This window comes from Bos indicus, chromosome 3 (assembly GCF_029378745.1).
Source record: "Bos indicus isolate NIAB-ARS_2022 breed Sahiwal x Tharparkar chromosome 3, NIAB-ARS_B.indTharparkar_mat_pri_1.0, whole genome shotgun sequence".
Classification (NCBI taxonomy): domain Eukaryota; kingdom Metazoa; phylum Chordata; class Mammalia; order Artiodactyla; family Bovidae; genus Bos; species Bos indicus.
The window spans coordinates 54,163,611-54,182,078 of record NC_091762.1 but is presented as its reverse complement, the minus strand read 5'-3'; the positions used below and the strand labels follow the sequence as shown (position 1 = coordinate 54,182,078).

General features: G+C 41.5%; 1 protein-coding gene across 3 annotated transcripts in view; it reads left to right on the top strand.

Moving 5' to 3' along the window:
* Nucleotides 1-1,375: 1,375 nt before the first annotated feature.
* LRRC8B (leucine rich repeat containing 8 VRAC subunit B) overlaps nt 1,376-18,468 on the top strand; it is a 78,193-nt gene continuing 61,100 nt past the window's right edge. For 2 of the 3 annotated variants that reach the window (XM_070786162.1, XM_070786161.1), the window contains exon 1: nt 1,376-1,516. The gene's annotated coding sequence lies outside the window, so the exon portion shown is untranslated. The remainder of the gene's footprint in view (nt 1,517-18,468) is intronic. The other variant, XM_070786159.1, reaches the window with a different exon arrangement.

Sequence of the window (18,468 nt, the reverse complement as noted above, 5' to 3'; positions counted from 1 at the left end):
AACTCTATCAATGACCAAAGGAAGGAATGCTCTTTTGGCTTCTCCTCCAAGACAGCTGCCAACCCAGAATGGAATGGACCAAGAGAGAAAAGAGTAGTGTCATCACAAAGACAACCAACCCTCTTATTCCCTTCTGGGGTAATTCAAATAGTAGTCCTAGTCTCAAGTCTCTGTCTGACACAACCCAGTCTCACATAACTCAGTTGTTCCATTTTCTTTACTCCCATTTATACAAGCCGATCAGATATATTCCAACTGTGAGTCTATTATAGCCTCTATTTAATTCCTTTGGGAGGTCCCTGTACAAACATTTTTTTAATGGAAATGTGACTGCCATAGCAACTCAGATATAAATGTTGCCTAAGTGAATCACAGTGTTAAGGATGATAGTCTGCAAAAAGACTGAGTTAAATCTGGGGTAGGGATGAGAATCGGGAGTGAATGACGATGATAAAAAATTTTGTCCCCCGAATTCCTGGCTTTGGATTTACTTTTTGTTTAACTTTTCCCACCTAATTGTGGAGGGAAAGCAGTGGGGCAGTAGATGGGGTGAGCCTGCAGTTTACCAGCAGTAAAAGGCTGGTGATGAGTAAAGCAAGACCACTCTACAGCGTTGTTCTCTCCCCATGCGGAGGATAAGGACATATATGAGAAAGACGGATGCAATTGGAGGCCCAACATCTTAACTTAAGCCGCTTAGTTTGGTACAACCGTAAACTGCCACACAGGGCTCGGCCCAGCAGCCTAAGGACGCAGCGTAAGGAAAGGTAAAGGGATTTCCCACAAGCTCTACCCCCGGCTTCCCCGAAGATTCAAAACACATTATGTAAATAAGTTTCTCTGGGTGTGCACGTGAGAAGGCGCTGGTCCGACAGATAAATACTGTACTTCCAAAGCCCCTTGCACGTGCACCTGGACAGTCCTAAGCCCCTCTCTGGTCTCTTGAAACCAGCCCTCCGCGTTCCTAGCCCCAGGTCGATGGGCGCAGGGCACTGCAGCCTGCGCACCGGAGGCTGTGCGGAGCGGGCCGGGCGGCCACATGGCGCGCTCCTGGGTGATGGCAGCTGCGCTTTGTTTCCATCAGCAAGGGGTGAGTCACAGGTTCCCGCAGTTCCTAAGCTGGGCAAACCACTCGGGCCAAGGCTGCTGCAAATTTAACAGCAGGAGCAACTACCGAAGCAGCCGCATCCCATTTCTCCTCTTCCTACTCCTCCTCCACCGCCACTGCCGCTCGGCCGCGGCCACCTCCGCCTGCTGCCTCCACCCAGTCCCCTCCTCCTTCCCCCGCGAACTTAGTCAGCGGTTCGCGCCGCCGCGCCCCGATTGGCCAGCAGAACTCGCCGCGTCACAATGGAGCCGGTTGGAGGCGGTGAGCCGGGCAGCGCTGGGGCTTCCCGCTGAGCCCGCAGCAGCCGGCGCCGAGGAAGTGCGGGCGCGGGGCCGCCGCCGGCGCGCCCGAAGCGGCGCGGGGCGCACGCCGTGAGGAGCGCCGGCGCCCGGGGCCGGAGGCGCACAGGTAGGTCGGGGCCGGACGCCCCGGGTCACGGAGGAGGAGCGGAGCCGATCCAGGTGATGGAGGCAGAGAACAGGGCGAGGGGACGCAGCAGGTGGGGTTGGCCGAGCAGGTGCGGTTACCTGTTCTCGCCTCACCTGAGAGCCGGGCCTGCGGGCAAGTGGCTGGGCGGGAGAGATGAGAAGCGGTTTTGCCACTCCCTTGTCTCCGGGAGAGTGGGAGTGATGCCCGTGACTCCTCCGGGGTGCTGGGGTCATTCGGGGCAGGAGGAATGGACGCTGTCTCCCCCATAATCGCGGCGCTACACCTAAGTGTGAGCTCTCGGGGCGGGGCGGGAACCGGGTTCTGGTTTCCTGGGGCTGGAGTCTCGCCCTCCCTAGGTGAGCAGACCTGTCCGGAGGGCGTCCGCGCTTGGGTCGCTTTCCTTTGCCCCCTGCCCTGGTGCTGTTCGTTGACACACATTTTTCTGCTCTTGGGAAACCTATTATACAGTTGTTCACCTACTGTTTGATGGTGGTGTTGGCTCTCATTTGTTTGAGGGAGAAGGGAGCAACTTCTACCGTTTTCGAGAGAGAATCTGAGTTTCCCCTTACTAGGCTGCAGCTAAGCAGGTGCCGAGAGGTCAGAAGGGAGGAGGCTCAGTGTTGGCTCATCACTATGTCCTCAGCTGACTTCCCAAAGTCCATAGGTTGCCTTTAGTCAGATGACGTGTGTGGAAGACTTTTTTTGCGGTCAGGAAGACCCTGCCGGCAGCCCCCTTCACACCTCCCCCCAAAAAGGTCAAACCTGAACTTAAAAACAAAAACCTACCTTTAAACTTTCTTGAATAAATTCGCCTTGCCAAAAACTTTTAAAAATCCATAAAAAGATACCAGTATGAAAATTTAATTTGCAAATAGGTTACCAACTTAAAATAGACAGTATTCACTTTTTTTTTTAAAGAGGAAATGGTATGTGTCTTTATCAGACTATTAGGTTTCCTAACCTTTAGGTCTCCTAAACCTCCTAGTTAGGTTGTAGTACACAGAAGCAACCAAACTGCAGTGTAATTATTTAATTACAATAACTTCCAGGTGCTGAGGTTGAACCTCCTGAGAGAACCCCAAGTGCTCTTTGATTTGTGAGTGTCAAGGTGACTTCCTTTTACTCCTGGTTTCCTAGTCAACAGCTTCACCCTTGAAGGAATGTGAAATGACAGCCAATCCCGCAAGTGACTGGGCCTCTGTGATTTAACAATATTCGTCCTAGCATGTCTGATGTTACTCTTAGTTCAGGTAATGAGGGGGACAGAGTTGTCTCTGAGTGTTCGTTGAGTCATGATACCTACTATCCATTTACTACATGTTAGAATTAAATTTTGTATTATGTGAAACTTGTTCTTTTTTTCTTAATTTGGAAAAGTGTCCCAGCACGTTCAGCTTAGCGTGAAGATTCGCATGTTGAGAATGATTTCATTTGACTAGTTGTTAAGATTTGCTTTATAATAACCATTGTCCTCCCCACTGCTGCTTCATTCTTCTGAAGCCTGGGAATGAAAAGGGTTCTATTGAATATCACTGAAATAGGATATCAGGTCTTCTAAGCTGTTTTTTTTTTTTTTTTTTTTAAGAGAATTTGTTTTTTAAAGCAGTTTTAGGTTCACAGCAGAACTGAGAGTAACTGCAGAGAGTTCCCAATATACCCCCTGCCCCCATTCATGCATAGCCTCCCCCATTATCAACATCTCCCACTAGAGTGAGACGCTTGATACATAGATGAAGCTACATTGAGACGTATCATCCAAAGACCATAGTTTAGAGCTCACTGTTGGTGTCATACGTTCTGTGGATTTAGCCAATATGTGTAACAACGTGTATCTGCCATTATAATACCATCACGTATGATCCTATATCGTATGATCACTAGCCTAAAAATCCTCTGTGATCTTCCTAGTCATTCCTACTGCCTGCCTAACCCTTGGCAACCACTGATATTTTCACTGTGTCCACATTTTTCTTCCAGAATGTCAAATAGCTGGAATCAGTCTGAAGCCTTTGCAGATTGGCTTCTTGCAATTAATATTATGCATTTAGGTTTCCTCCTTGTCTTTTCATGGCTTGATTAACTTTTTTTTTTTTTAAGCACTGAATAATATTACTTTATGGCTCTAGATTTTTTTTAGACTGTGTGGGTATTTTCCTGTAAGTGGCTTTAAGTTTGTGATTTTTTGTTTTATTTTCTGGTGCGGAAGGTTGGAAATATTTAATATGTGAAAGATTCTTGTTTGAGCCGAAATTTTTATTTATAAACAAGTTTTTGTAATTTATGAATCTATTTTGATGGTATCTGAATATTTTTATTTTCTTTTTGATTTTTTTAACTGCCCATAAAAATAGCCTATTTAATCTAATCTCTGATGTTCATGTAGTGTCTCCCAAGTTGAATTTCCAATTTTTTTTTCTCTTTTAGACTTAAAAAAAAAATAAAAGTCTCTTTTTTTCTCTTTTTTTTTTTTCTCTTTAAAGCATCCTTCTAGCATACTCTGGTATTATCAGAAGCAAATGTATGCTGTCTCTGTCCTGTTACCCCAGACTCAATGGCATGGTTTCCAGTGCCTTCTATATAGCGTGTCGCCTCTGCTTTCTTGACTCAGGGCGTACTGCTTGTTCTGCAAACGTTACAAACCCATGACCACTCATGAGGAATTTGGGAGGCCCAATTATAGTGTAGGGTTTCTTTAATGAATTGTCAAGTGTATTCTAATTTCTGTCATCTCTGTTTTCATATTGCTGCCTTTTCTTTTATTGCTTTTGCCCACTTGCATTCTATTTCTCATCTATATTTTCTAAACTTCCTATGTACCTTTATTATGACAGGTTTTTACAAGGTGTTTAAACTAATGTCTTTGGCAGACATAACAACTTATTTTTTCCTTTTCTGGATTATTAACATTGATCTTAAATAAAATTGGTCCTGTCTGCAGTCACTGAATCTGTCTAAGTTCTTATCAGTGCTGTTCATTTAGAAATTGAACAAAGGGAAATAATAAGCTCCCTGTTCTATGACTTCCTCTTATTTAGGATTCTGCTCAATTGCAACAGAATTTAAATTCACTTCTTCAATGCTGTTGTGAACGCATGTAAAGGAAATGAATAAAAATGAGTTGTCAGAGCTTCAACCTTGACCTTTCCTTTTGCCTTTTGGCCCTTAAGCCTTGATATGGGTCACGTGATTCTCCTTGGTTCTTTCCAGACTCTGTATCTTTGAACTTCATCTCCTGCTTCTTCAGTTTCAGGGTTCCTTTAATTCTGTGTTGTGTTTGTTTCATCCTGTGGCCATTTTCAGGTATTTCTACAATGTCTACTTCTTGGTCAACAGTATCTGTCAGAGACATCATCAGCTGCAAAGCTTGTATTTCACTTGTCTTTCCAGCTCCACACAGGTGACTCAGATCTTCCTCTGCCCATCTCTGATGGAGACTAAATTCTTTACTGTCAAGTAGCATATTCCCTTTGATGATCTCTCAGGTAGGAAGATTTGAGAGCATATTCAAACCATCCTTTTTTTCTTCTGTCATATTTTTTTCAGCATTTTTACACTTACCCCTCAGATCTATTGCAGATTATAATCAAGAATTCTTCAGGCTTCCACCTAAGAACTTAAGCTATGCAGATTGATGGGCCTGGATTTGAACCCTACACTGTATCACTTTGGATGCGTTATTGGATTAGTTAAGATTAGCTGCCAGTTACAGAGACCACAAAGAACAATGGCTTAATTAAACAAAGCAATGTTTGTTTCTCTTTCACGTTAAAGAAAAGTTTGCAGAGACAGTCTAGAGCTGGTATTATGATTTTGCAAATCTTTTCAGACCTATGCTGGTTCCTTTTAGAACCTCAGACATCAAATCAGACCCTCAATCTTGTGATCCAAAGGGGAGCTTAGGCCATCACATTTAGGTTCCAAGTTTAGAAAGGAAGACGGAAGGAAGGAAAGAAGACAGGGGGGGAAAGCAAGAGACCAGAGTCTCTTAAGGAAATTTCCTGGAGGCTGTCATACACTTTTTATTATATCTCATTGACCAGACTTTGAGTAATATGACCTCATCTAGCTTTTCACGTTCATGCATTGGAGAAGGAAATGGCAACCCACTCCAGTGTTCTTGCCTGGAGAATCCCAGGGACAGCAGAGCCTGGTGGGCTGCCGTCTATGGGGTCGCAAAGAGTCAGACACAACTGGAGCGACTTAGCAGCAGCAGCTAGGATAGAGACTAGGGAATATTGTCCTTACTTGAGACAATCTTAAGCCCAGCTAAAACATGGGAGTTTTGCATCCTTAGTAAGATAGAGGGAAAGAAATATTGGAGTAGTCAAACACCACTGTTATTCTACACCTCTTTTTTTCTTGACTTGTTACCCATCTCACAGGAGTCTTAAGATTAAAAGAAATATTAATGTGAAAGCATATAATACAGTATCTGGTGTAAAACAAGCTTTCAGTAAATGTTAGTTCATATTCCTCCTTACTCCTTTTTCATAAATTATCGCATTTCTCTGCTACCACATCATTGGTATCCAAATCCCATTTTAAATACTGGCCCCAATTGATAGTACTAGACTATAGTCAGGTTCCTTATCATGGGAGAAAGTAACACATTATGACTCAATGTCAGCATCTACTTCTTAGCTTAAAGGGTGGCTAAGATTTAAGATATAGCTCTTGGAATCAAATATAGCTAGATATAAATCCTGGCTCTGTCACTTACTCAGTATGTAACCTCAGCCTCTTGCACCTTCAGTTTCCTCATCTGGAAACCTGCGGTAAGATTCAGATATGAGAAGTATGGAAAAATTGTATTTAGAGTGCCTAAGAAATTGTGTGATTAAGTGCTAGCTTTTCTTTTAAAATTTGGCCCAATCTAGGTGAACCTTTCAGAAAATGACCTTTTATTCCATTAAAAAGAAGTTTTAAAATTGGTCATCTCCATACATATCTAAACCCACTCCAGTGTTCTTGCCTGGAGAATCCCAGGGATGGGGGAGCCTGGTGGGCTGCTGTCTATGGGGTCACACAGAGTCGGACACGACTGAAGCGACTTAGCAGTAGCAGCAGCATACATATCTAAATGAGTGTTGTTAAATTTTTAGTCAGACTTTTTGAGAATTGTCCCCAAAATCGGTTTAAACCTTGAATAGCTACAAAGTCTTTGCTTTTTTAAAAAAACGAAAACCAGAATAGCTCAGCCTTAACCGTCTTCAGCCTTGATTTAAATGATTTTGGCAGATCCACTCTCAGAAGCAGAATCATTCCCACCAGTGAGTATATGTCATAGTATTTTTTTTTCAGCATGTTTGTTAAGCACCTACTGTGTACCAGATATAACTATGCCAGGTTCTAGGGACACAGCAGTAAGCAAAAATGTACATGGTCCCTGCCACCATGGGGGTTGCAAGGTACTAGGGGAGACAGGAGAATCAATCCCTGCAAATAAATGAAAAAAATTGCCACTTAACATGATCAGGAAGGAGATGTACAGGTGCTGTGAAAGTATGTGCAATTATCTTATGGTCAGAAGTTGAATGGTATCTTTAGGAAAAAGTCGGCCAGTGCTTGGAAGCAAAGAGGTGTTGTGGGAGTGTGGTTTGAAATGAGCTCTGTCATGAGATGAGCATGGTCCGAGCACAGATCAGTGTCCCACAGGTTTCCAGCACCATACCAAAGAAGGCATATCATTTGGAGCCATCATTAAAATACATGTACATAATATATAACTTCTCCATGTGAGTCTCTGGAAGGGACTACATAATTCAGGAATAATTTAATTCTTTTATAATTTATTTATGCTTTAGTGACAAGCTTTAAATTCAGATACCTTTTTAATTTTTGATACACCAAGCAGATACATCTGAGAAAATAGCCAGTAAAATAGGGTCTTTTGAGAGGGTCAGAGGATTGATCTGCATCACCCTTAGTGAGTGGAACTTGAAGACCTTTGGCTGGACAGGTTGACAGACGAATAGGTAACCCACAAAGCAGCAGTGGATGATGACCACAGGCGGGGAGGCAAAGGCAGTGTTTTCTGGAGAGTGGGCTGCATTAGTGAGCTTGGGATGGCCCATCTCAGGGCCCACAGGCCGCGCAGCATCCCATCTCTCCAAGGCTTTCGGGCTTGCATAGGTAGGACCCAGCTTAGCACCTTGACAATGGTATACCATTTTTCCTTGTCCTTTCCAGCTGAGCTCATGGGGGCATCCTTTGGGAGAAGTGTTGCATCTCTCATCCCTTTGAGGGCCTTGGAGAGTGTCTGGGAGGCTCTGCTCTCACGTAACGTGTTAAGGCATGACTGAGCCTGCGTGGCAGAGCTGCCTGCCATTGGACTTCAGGTTGTGTCTTGCTCTGAGCAGATAACATTTATGATGAATTTCGTCCATCTAAAAACTTTAAAGTTCATCTCTCTAGGCAAAACTGAGTTTGTTCTTGGCCCCTGATTCAATGCCCAGATAGGCAACTGAGCCAGTGACTTGTCTTTGAAAAGTGTGTGTGAGTCATGATGCAGTTTCTAGATGTGCAGTGCTGTGCTTGGTGGGCAGGTTCCCAGAGAATTTATGCTCTGCTAGCACTGCCCTAAGGGGCCGCAAGCCTTTTAACTTCACCCTCCCAGGAATGCCTTTGGAGCTGGGACTTCCTCTGGCTAACCACTAGCCTGGTAGTTGGAATTCCTCCCTCAGGACATGCCAGCCTTTTTACTACACCAGGGACTTCTCCATTGCCTGGACCCCCTTCCCTTATGAGTCTGTGTAACTGCTTCCTTTTCAATGAATAGTTGGCTTCAGTGATCTCAGGGATCCTTTCCCTGATCACCTCGGATAAAATACATCTGCCTGCCCTCACTGTAGTCTTTCAGGCTTTGGTTTATTGTTTGCTGGCTTGTCCCTACCAGAATATAAGTTCTGTGAAAGCAAGGATCTTGTCTCCCTAGTATACCTGCTCTTAAGCCTGGTATGTAGTAAAACTCCCCAGACTGCTACATGTGGTTTGGGGCAAAAAAATTAGCCCTTTGAACGTAAAATGGGGATAATAGCATCGGTGCTACCTGCCTCACAGAACAATGAGGAGCTGGAGTTAATATATACCAAAGATACTCTCCCCACTCCAAACTTGCTGTTCATCTTTAGATTTCATATTTTTGCAAACAGCAATACCATTTACCCAATTATATAGCCCTAAATACTTAGAACTCATTCTGGGCTTCTCTTTGCTTTGTTCCCTGTTAAACTGCTCTATAAATTCTGGTAACCAGTTTGTCCAGAGGCCGCATCCTTCAGGTCCCTCCCGTCAGCACCCTTCCTTCACAGCTTCTTGACTGCCTTGAGTCTTTTCCAGGCCCGCTGCTTATTGCCTGCAACCAGTAGTTCAGTTTGTAGTCTTTCCAGTCTTCTACCCACCTCCCCCCTCAATTCGTTGTCCACACAAGAGGAAAATAATGATTATGAAAGGTAAATTTCATACCACCATTGCCTGGTTTAATAATCCTTTAATGACTTACTTTGTCAAAGCATCAAGTCCAAGTGCCTTGAAGAGCCATATAGTATAGTCTTCCTCTGCCTGCTTCTTCAGGTCTCCAGTTTCACCTTTGACCCCTCATCATTTCTAAATCACGAACGCGTGCACTGTGGGTACAGCATGCAGTCACAGCCCATGCACCGGGCATCCTAAACTGTTTGCAGTGCAAGGAGGAAGGTAGGAGGTAGCCAGACGGCTCCACTCCATGCCCCACCCCCTTTTTTTCACCTTTTCTCTATCTGTGGTGGTCATATCCCCTTGTCACTTGCTCATGTTTCAGGAGTCAGTTCAAGCATACTTTTTCTGGAAGACCATTCCAGACCCTTCCCTCTGCCTACCACTTCCAAGAGATCCTCATTCCCTTCTCTGTGCTACCTCCGAGCCTTGTACACTTCCTATAAAGATTATTTTGTTCATCCTCTGATTGAGCTTCCTGAGCCAGGCATTATACATGGCATGTAAATTGATATCTGGGAAAGAATTAGGCAATAAAACTCAGTATACTTATTATCTAGTCCAGGGCTTTGTTACAATAACATTCTTCTGACTGGTATTTGAAAATTTGAAATATCTCCTTGAAGGTTAGAAGTAGGAAGAAGAATTATCATGTATATGCTGTTAGTAGGTATCAATTGAATGACCGAAATATTTTGTCAGTGAGCTAGTGTTTACTGAACATTTATTGTGTTCAGAGTTCTGGATTTGGCCATTTGCAGGACAGGCTTGAGTCAGCTCTTGGAACTTTTCTAAATTAACTCTGGCTTTACCATTCTATCAGAAGTCAGAATTTTAGATGGTCAGCACAAGTTCCCGGTTTACAGGCAGTTTAGAACAAAGTATCTGAATGTTTTTCATCTAATACCCCCTGAAAGGATTTTGAAACACTATCTCCCTCTTCATGTGTTTTAAAAGTTTATTCTAAATTTTTTAATAGTTGTAATAGATGGTACCTGTGATATATAAATATTGATTTAGAAAGACATTTTTTCTAATGTACCCAGTGTAAGTTAAATACTAGAATGATTTTTTATCTACCATGCCATCCATTTAAAAAACACAAAAACAAGCTTGTTTAGAAAAGCTGGAAATTTTACATAGTTACTCCCCATGTAACACTTATGTTTGAAAATCTTTCATTGAATTCCTTATCATACTCTTGTAACACACATATACATACAACATATTTTTTGAAGTTCTTGTGACTATAAGGTTCTAAATGTTACATAAAATTTCATTTGGATTGAGTTTTTATGATTTTGACTAATACACAGTTGACCAGAACAAGTATATTAGAATTTTGATAAATAATTATTAAGCATAGGTAAAATATTATGGGAAATAACTTCTTGATGAGATGCCTGGGACTTAAAAAATATTCATGCATAAGTAAGTATTTCATATTGCTAAGATAAGATAGGCTTCATAATCAAGTTTTCTTTTTAAATGTAAATGCTTAAGACACTTTCCCATATGTATATGAAAATGAAGGCAGTATAATTCCACTCTATTTTTTAAACTTCTGAGGTGTATGCCAAAATTGCTTAGTAATTGATCACAAAAATGATTTTCCATGTTCTGCTGTCTGACTTAGTTATATCTCCCTCCAGTGTTGTTTGAAGCAGAGAAATGGATACTTTTCCTTAACTCCCAAAAGGATGTTTCAGTCTTCAAAGTCATTTACTTTCTTAACATCTATAACCCTACAGTTATCTCAAATGACCCTCAACTTGGGGCCTGGAGATTTTTACTCCCCAAGGTGCAGTGTACCATAAGCAGACTCCTGAGAAATGAAAGGTTTGCCTTTCTTATGGAGTGTGGGGAGAGGATGACTATGAAAAGGGAAAGAGGGAGATGACCAGAAGTAACCAATTGGACATCAGGTGTTCTGAAATAGACACTTTATTATTTTTTTTTTTGATAGAGCGTAATCATAAAGCAATTTTATTTGCCTGATCAGACTCACTTGGTGGGCTAATTCCTTCTCTCCCTTAGACACAATCTCTGGTAGACCTAGAGTTTTTTCCACTTGTTCATAGATAATCAGAGTCTTCCAGTTACCCTTGGTCACACACATATGCATACATACACAAAAACCAGTTTCACTACAGGGATTAAAAAATCCATTCTTGTGTAATAATGAGAACTCTAAACTTGAAGTTAAACTGTCTTTTCTCCCATTGGGCCTCTAATTGGGCCTGTAATTAGAAAGGCAAATCCGCCCCCAGTTCCCACACGGGAGTTTTTTTTTTAGGGAAGGTGGGGGCCAGGAAAGGACTTCTTCAGCAGAACTGTCTTGACCTGAGATGGCACCCTCTGGGTTTAGGGGGTGTTGAAACTGACTCTCAATGGTCCTGGGAGATCTTCAAAACTCTCAGTGGGCCTGCTGTTGTTGCTGCTGGTAAGTTGCTTCAGTCATGTCCGACTCTGTGCGACCCTAGAGACGGCAACCCACCAGGCTCCCCCGTCCCTGGGATTCTCCAGGCAAGAACACTGGAGTGGGTTGCCATTTCCTTCTCTGATACTTTATTTTTTGGCTATGCTGCGAGGCATGCTCAGGCTCTTTGTTCCCCGAACAGAGATTGAACCTGTGCCTCCTGCAGTGGAAGCACAGAGTCTTCACCACTGGGCAGTCAGGGAAGTCCCAGAAGCAGATACTTTTAGACAGCAGTTAATTGGTGATCTGAAAGTAGATTCTACCAGATTACCCCTTCTTCTGAAAACAAAAGGCCCTCCAAATCCCATACCTTACTTTGTAGATCAATTGATTGGGTGCTGAAGAAAACTTTTCCCTGTCAAGTTAGCTACCAACTTTAAGGGAAAATGCCCCTAATAAGCCAATATAAAATTTTCTTCTTGGTGGACAGGAATATTCAATAGGGAAAGAACATAGAGTGAATCACTGTTTTAAAAAGACTTGATGGAAGCTAATTTGATACCATAGTAATGGAATTAAAATTATCCATTTTAGTAAGCATACTCAAACTCTCCTAGAATATTTAGAAATACTTGTTTATACCCATTGTTAGACTAGATACAGATAAAATGTTGGTAAAGATCAACAGATGCTTGACTGACAGTCACATAGGTCAGTAGGTGACTGATTTCCAATTAGTCCCATTGAAAAAAAAATTTTTTTGCAGCGTTTTATCAGGAATACTAGGGTTTTGTTTTTTTTTTTTCCCAATGAGGAGGTTATGAATTACATGCCAAAAGGTTTGGTCCCAAGCTAGGTTTAGGAAATTTTTTTTCTTTGCAGATTAATGCATTCTGAAGGGAGAGGAGTTGAGCCTGGCCATCATCCCATTGATTAAGAAGTCTTTCCTGGGGTCCTCTTGATCCTAGATGCTCTCGACACCATGTATGTAAAGACACTGTTCAGAGGTCCACTGTGCCCTTGCCTTCTCCCACCAGTTTTTAGCAAATCTCTCCCCAAACACTTACAGAGCCCCCACTGCATTACTATATTTTTTGATGTTTCTTCTAAAATACTAAAGCATTTATGCTCACATTTATTCTCCTGATGACTTGTGGAAGACAGGTCAAGTATTATTCCCATGATGCAAATATGCATACTGGGTTTATAAGGGGATATGTGGCTTGTCTCCGCACACTCCACATGTTAGCTGCAGATCTGGTACCTGATAAAGCAACTTTTTTAATGTATATTGGCTGCTTCCTTTTCCCAGAATCATTTTATAGAAGGCTCTAAAGATTGGAAAACTTGCTGTAAAGTGGTCATATAAAAATTAAGATAAATATGCTCACAAATGCTTAGTAGAATACATTGTTCTTAGCAATGAAGAAAAAAGATGTATTTGAATTTTGAATCTGCTTTTCTTCATTTTATGGATTAAAAAAAATTATTCAGTATTTTTGGGGGCACTTAATATTTGCCAGGAATCACCTCAGCCCTGGGGATAAATCCAGCAATGAAGAAAACATAAAAAATGTTTCTTTGCATGGAGTATACATCCTAGAGGAGGGAAGATAGAAAATACGCAAATCTGACATACAGTATTGATCTTAACGAGTATCTCTTTTTAACTTTTTTATATTGTAGGTATCCTTGAGGGTCTTTCCCAGAATAATACAACACATATGCATAACGTTTTAACGTGCCTTGAAATCATCCTTACAACACTTCAAGTTCATTATTTCTGTTCTCAGTTTTTCTTTTTACTGATAAGACAGTAAGGTTGAAAAAAGCAAAGTGAAAATCATCCAGTGTCACAACTAGTTGGCTTCCCTGGTGGCTTAGCATTAAAGAATCTGCCTGCAGTGCAGGAGATGCAAGAGACTTGAGTTTGATCCCTGAAGAAGATCCCCTGGAGGAGGAAATGGCAACCCACTCCAGGATTTTTGCCTGGGAAATCCCATGACAGAGGAGCCTAGCAAGCTACAATCCTTGGGGTCACAAAGAGTCAGACACAACTAAGTGACTGAACAACAACAAAGTTGCTAGATTGTTAAACTCTTTCAATTTAGTCCATGAGGTGTCTCCTGCTTTATGTCTGTGTGTGTGTGTGTGTGTGTGTGTGTGTGTGTGTACTGCTTTTATTTATGTAGAAAACCTCCCCAAGTAGCTTATATGGCTTAACGTAGCTCCTTTTCCCATTTCCTGACCCATAACAACATAAATAATATCCCAAGTATTCCAAATGTCTTAGAAATTTTTCAATGAGGAGAACTCAGGCTGGTAGCAGAAAAGGAAAAAACAAAACAAAAATGGAGATCTTGGAGTGGAAAGATTTTCTTACAGACCTGATAGGGACTGGCAGTGCCTTTGAAGGTCTGTGGACAGACACCAGAGGGATTGGTGGTGGGAAAGGCCTTGTCCCAGTTTCAACAGGCACCCTCACCAACCCACCCAGTGATTTCCCCTTTGGACATTTTATACAAAAACTTCGAAGATAAACTTGTCAGTTTCAGGAAAATATTCATTGTGTCAACTTATCTTCCCAGCCACACTTCCGTCACAGATGTCTCAACTTTTAGTACTATGAAATAACCAAAAATTTTAAGTAGTAATCGGAATGAGTGTGTAATTTTCAAAATTGGATGCTGTGTAAAGGTTTTGATTTGCATGCAAGATTTTCTAATAAAATACATCTGGCTTTTAAAACCTTCAAAACTTACCAACTCCACCTCCTACAAAACACTGATAGTTACTGGAATTTTAGGCTGCTTTCTATTGTTGCTGTCTTAAAGACAAAGAAAACCTACTTTTTTCCATTAGAAGTTCCCCTTAATGTTATGTTGATAGAAGAATTCTATCCTCTTCTCTCTTAACCAGTGAAAAGCCCTTTCTTCCATATTCCCCATCCCCACCTCCATTTCTGGGTGTTTGTAGCCTACTTTTCCATCTGTGTGCCTTGTTACTATGGTGATGGGCACCATAGAAATGGAGAACAAAGCGGATGTAATAAGCATCTCCTACATGGTTCACAGTGCTAAAAAGGGATCTAGGTTTTTTTCAGGCTTGTTCTTTATTGGTGGTAGAACTGGACCAACCCAACTGGGAGGGGGCACTGGGGTTATGAGCTGATTCAGGCCCTGCTTTTCCCATTGTTCTCCTCTTCCCCAGACCTTTCTTTACCCAGAGTCATGAAGGTGAGCAAAGAGTAATGGGGGCTTGTAGGGGGGATGTGGTACAGAAATTAATGCCATAGAGTCACCGCACTGCAAAAGGCAAATCTACTGACACATATTACATATGGGAGGGAATCATGAACTGGTTTTAAGGTTTACCAGTCATCAGTCCTATTACCTGAGTTAGCAGTGTTCAGCTTTACCTCACATTAGAGATTTGCCAGCCTAGGTTTTCCTGCCTTCAAGATGCTTAGCCTGTATTAGACATTTTTTAAAAAAGGAATACAGATTTATCTTAATTACTGATAGCTTGCAGTATTTGGTCCCATCTGTTTGAATTTTTTAAAATGAGGTTAAACTAATGTGTACTTATTTTGCTTGTTTTAGAATTACAATTAAATATTTTCCCTGCATTGTGGAAACTAGTATTTTCCATAAAATCTGGGAGAAGGTGCCCACAGGTATTTACTTTTATTTTTAATTGGAGGATGATTGCTTTCCAGTGTGTGTTGGTTTCTTCCATACAACAGTGTGAATCAGCTGTAAGTATACATGTATCCCCTCCCTCTTGGGCTTCCCTTTAAACCTTCTGCATACATGATCATTCTTTAATACATCTTCATGTATCAGATTCTTGGACACCCATAATGAAATACCCAAAGATTAAATAAAATATTCCAGTTAATCAGTTCCATCTTCTGGACAGTTATTTCTAAATTTTTTAAAATTATGTTTTAAGTTTTACATTGCTCATATTTTATGTCTCTGTTTTATGTACAAGGGAAATAATTTAGCACAGTCCTTTAGTATATAAAGTCATAGGACATGAATCAAATTTAGAGCTAACAAAGATGAACATTCTGTTTTTCTGTTGCATTGTAGCATGAAGGCCTGAAGTTCTTTTTGACTGTAAATTCTTGCTTCTTTGGTCACATGGCTCCTTTCTTTTTGCCTGATGAAATAGTATTTTGCCAATTTTATCTGCTATAATGGCTCTTATACTGATGTGAAAATAAGCTCGCAATCAACCTCACACTTTGTGTTTTAAGTATAGGCCCAGTGTAGCCCTCCCTGCCAAAGTCAGCTCTTCCCCTTTGTGTCGTGAGCAGAAGACTGAGAGCACCAGAGACTAGAGTGGGAGCTGGAACTTTGAAAATCATAGCTTCTGCTATAGCAAAGTTATATGTTAAAGCCTGACCCTTAAGGTGATGGTGCTGGGGAGACGGGTGAGAGGTAATTAAGTCCCAGGAGTAGAACCTTCAAGAATGGGGGTTGTGCCTTTATGAAAGAGACTCAGGAGAATTTCATTGCCCCTCCCACCATGTGTGGACACAGAAGCAGTCCTTCTGTGAACCAGCAACTGAGCTCTCTCTAGACACTGACTCTTCTGGCACTTGATATTGGACTCCTTAGCTTCTAGAACTGTGAGAAATAAATGTTTATTGATTAAGCCTCCCAATCTTTGGGATAGCAGCCCAGATGGATTAAGACAGCTTCAAAACCTGAGTGTCTTCTGACTAGAAATGAGAGAAGACTTGGGAGAAGTAGTGTGGGTTCTGTGGGAAGAATAATGACTCTCTTTGCAGAGGAGAGGTCTGTGGAAACCAGGTAATCCCTCCACGCAGGATAGCGCCTTGTTTCCCAGAAGGCTTGAAAACTGTGGGCTTGTTGGATTTGCCAGGAGTTTCTCCCTTCATGGGCAGTTGTTCTCTGATGCCTCCTGGGAGGAGGGAGTATCCATTGCATTTGATATTATCATCAGTGAGAAGGTAGAAAGTAGGCCAGCTAAACTATTTCTATTTTTACAATCAAGCTGGCATTCTGAGACACTGTGTCACTTGGCTCCCAGTTAAGGAAGATGTTAGGCAGGATAAGAGTTCACTCTCCTTAGTCATTTTGCTGGCCTCTACTGCTCCACTCATGACTGAAGGAAGAGGTGAATGAATGAATGCATGTTTACTGCTGGTCATTTTATTGAGTTGTCAGTCAGTCAGTTCAGTCGCTTAGTCATGTCCGACTCTTTGCGACCCCATGGAGTGCAGCACGCCAGGCCTCCCTGTCCATCACCAACTCCCGGAGCTTGCTTAAACTCATGTCCATCGAGTCAGTGATGCCATCCAACCATCTCATTCTTTGTCACCCCCTTCTCCTCCTGCCTTCAATCTTTCCCAGAATCAGGGTCTTTTCCAATAAATCAGTTCTTCCCATCAGGTCGCCAAAGTATTAGAGTTTCAGCTTCAGCATCAGTCCTTCCAATGAATATTCGGACTGATTTCCTTTAGGATGGACTGGTTGGATCTACTTGCTGTCCAAGGGACTCTCAAGAGCCTTCTCCAATACCACAGTTCAAAAGCATCAAATCTTCGGCACTCAGCTTTCTTTATAATCCAACTTTCACATCCATACATGACTACTGGAAAAGCCATAGCTTTAACTAGACAGACCTTTGTCAGCAAAGTAATGTCTCTGCTTTTTAAGATGCTGTCTAGGTTAATGCTGAGCTACTTTTTATTCCCCTCAAATGTCTCTTTGAAGATTATGCACATTCTGGCTAGTCTTCTGAGTTTGCCTGTTGTGCTGACATAGATAAATTCCATAACTGTCTCAGTTGCCCCATGTGTAAAGTGGAGATAGCCTCATGGCGTTGTTGGGAGCATGAATAAGTTCATTGATATGAAAGGCTTAGTAGAATATGTAACATATGATTATCTTCGATGAGCATCAGCTTCCATGACTGAGTGTTACAGTATGTGTAGTGAATTTGACTACTTCAGCCTCACATCAGCTACTTATATAAGGGCTTCACAGAACACTGGGCTTGTTTTGTCTTATCTACCTAGGAGGAACTATTAGGGCCAGTCCCATTTCATTTGTCTTTTGATGATTTATAGTAAGTTGTTTCACCTAACTAGGCTTTAGATGAACTTTTTTCTGGTTATTTTTAGTTTCAAATTACTTAAGCCTTGAAGATTAGGCTTTTGGATAGTTATTGATTGTATAGGAACACTACAAAGAATTTGTCTGTACAAAAAACACTACAGTGTTAGAAGAAATTATAGCTGTCCCAGGAGGAGATTGGAAAAGCCTGAAGTCTTTGTTTTAGCCTGAGATTTGTTCAATCTTCACATTCTCTGAAATTCAACCTTGAATTATTCAGCAAATGAACAGGTAAAAAAATTATGCTGCTTCACATTTTTAATGCATATTTTTTGTGATATGTAAACCTTAACTTTGAAAAGTCTTTCATGCTAATTGATCAGCATGGGTAACATACTGATGAAAGCCACGTAAGTCTAGATGGTATAAAATCCCCATTGCTATTTGTTAGAAGCCTTGGAACTCCTTTGTTTCTTGTCTTGTGCATGAAGGTGACTGAATCAGTGACTGGTAGTTTCCTTAAGGCGTCTAGATAAGAGAAAGTTTATTCTAACAATATCTCATTTTTGAAAAATGATTTTTTTTTTGTTTGTTTTCTTCAGTCTCTATCAATGTGTGTGTGAACAGAGAATGAGTTGTAAGAATGCAGAGAGTTACCTGGTATGTGCAGTAGAGGATGATGAGAGGGGAAAGGGAATAGAGGAAGGAAACCATTCTGTAGTTCTCCCTTTTGATTCTGTGTTTTTCCTTTCAAGTGAAGTCCTTGGAGATGTTACACATGGTGCAGTCTTACAAAAAAAAAATTCTTTCTGAAAACATTTTGTTTCTTAACGAGATTTATTTTGGTGCTTTGTTGTGATTGTGCTGGGAATTTTGAAATGTTCTCTGTGTATTTGTGTGATTTTTGACCTAATAATCTCATTTGGGTTTACCACGCTTAGCAGCTG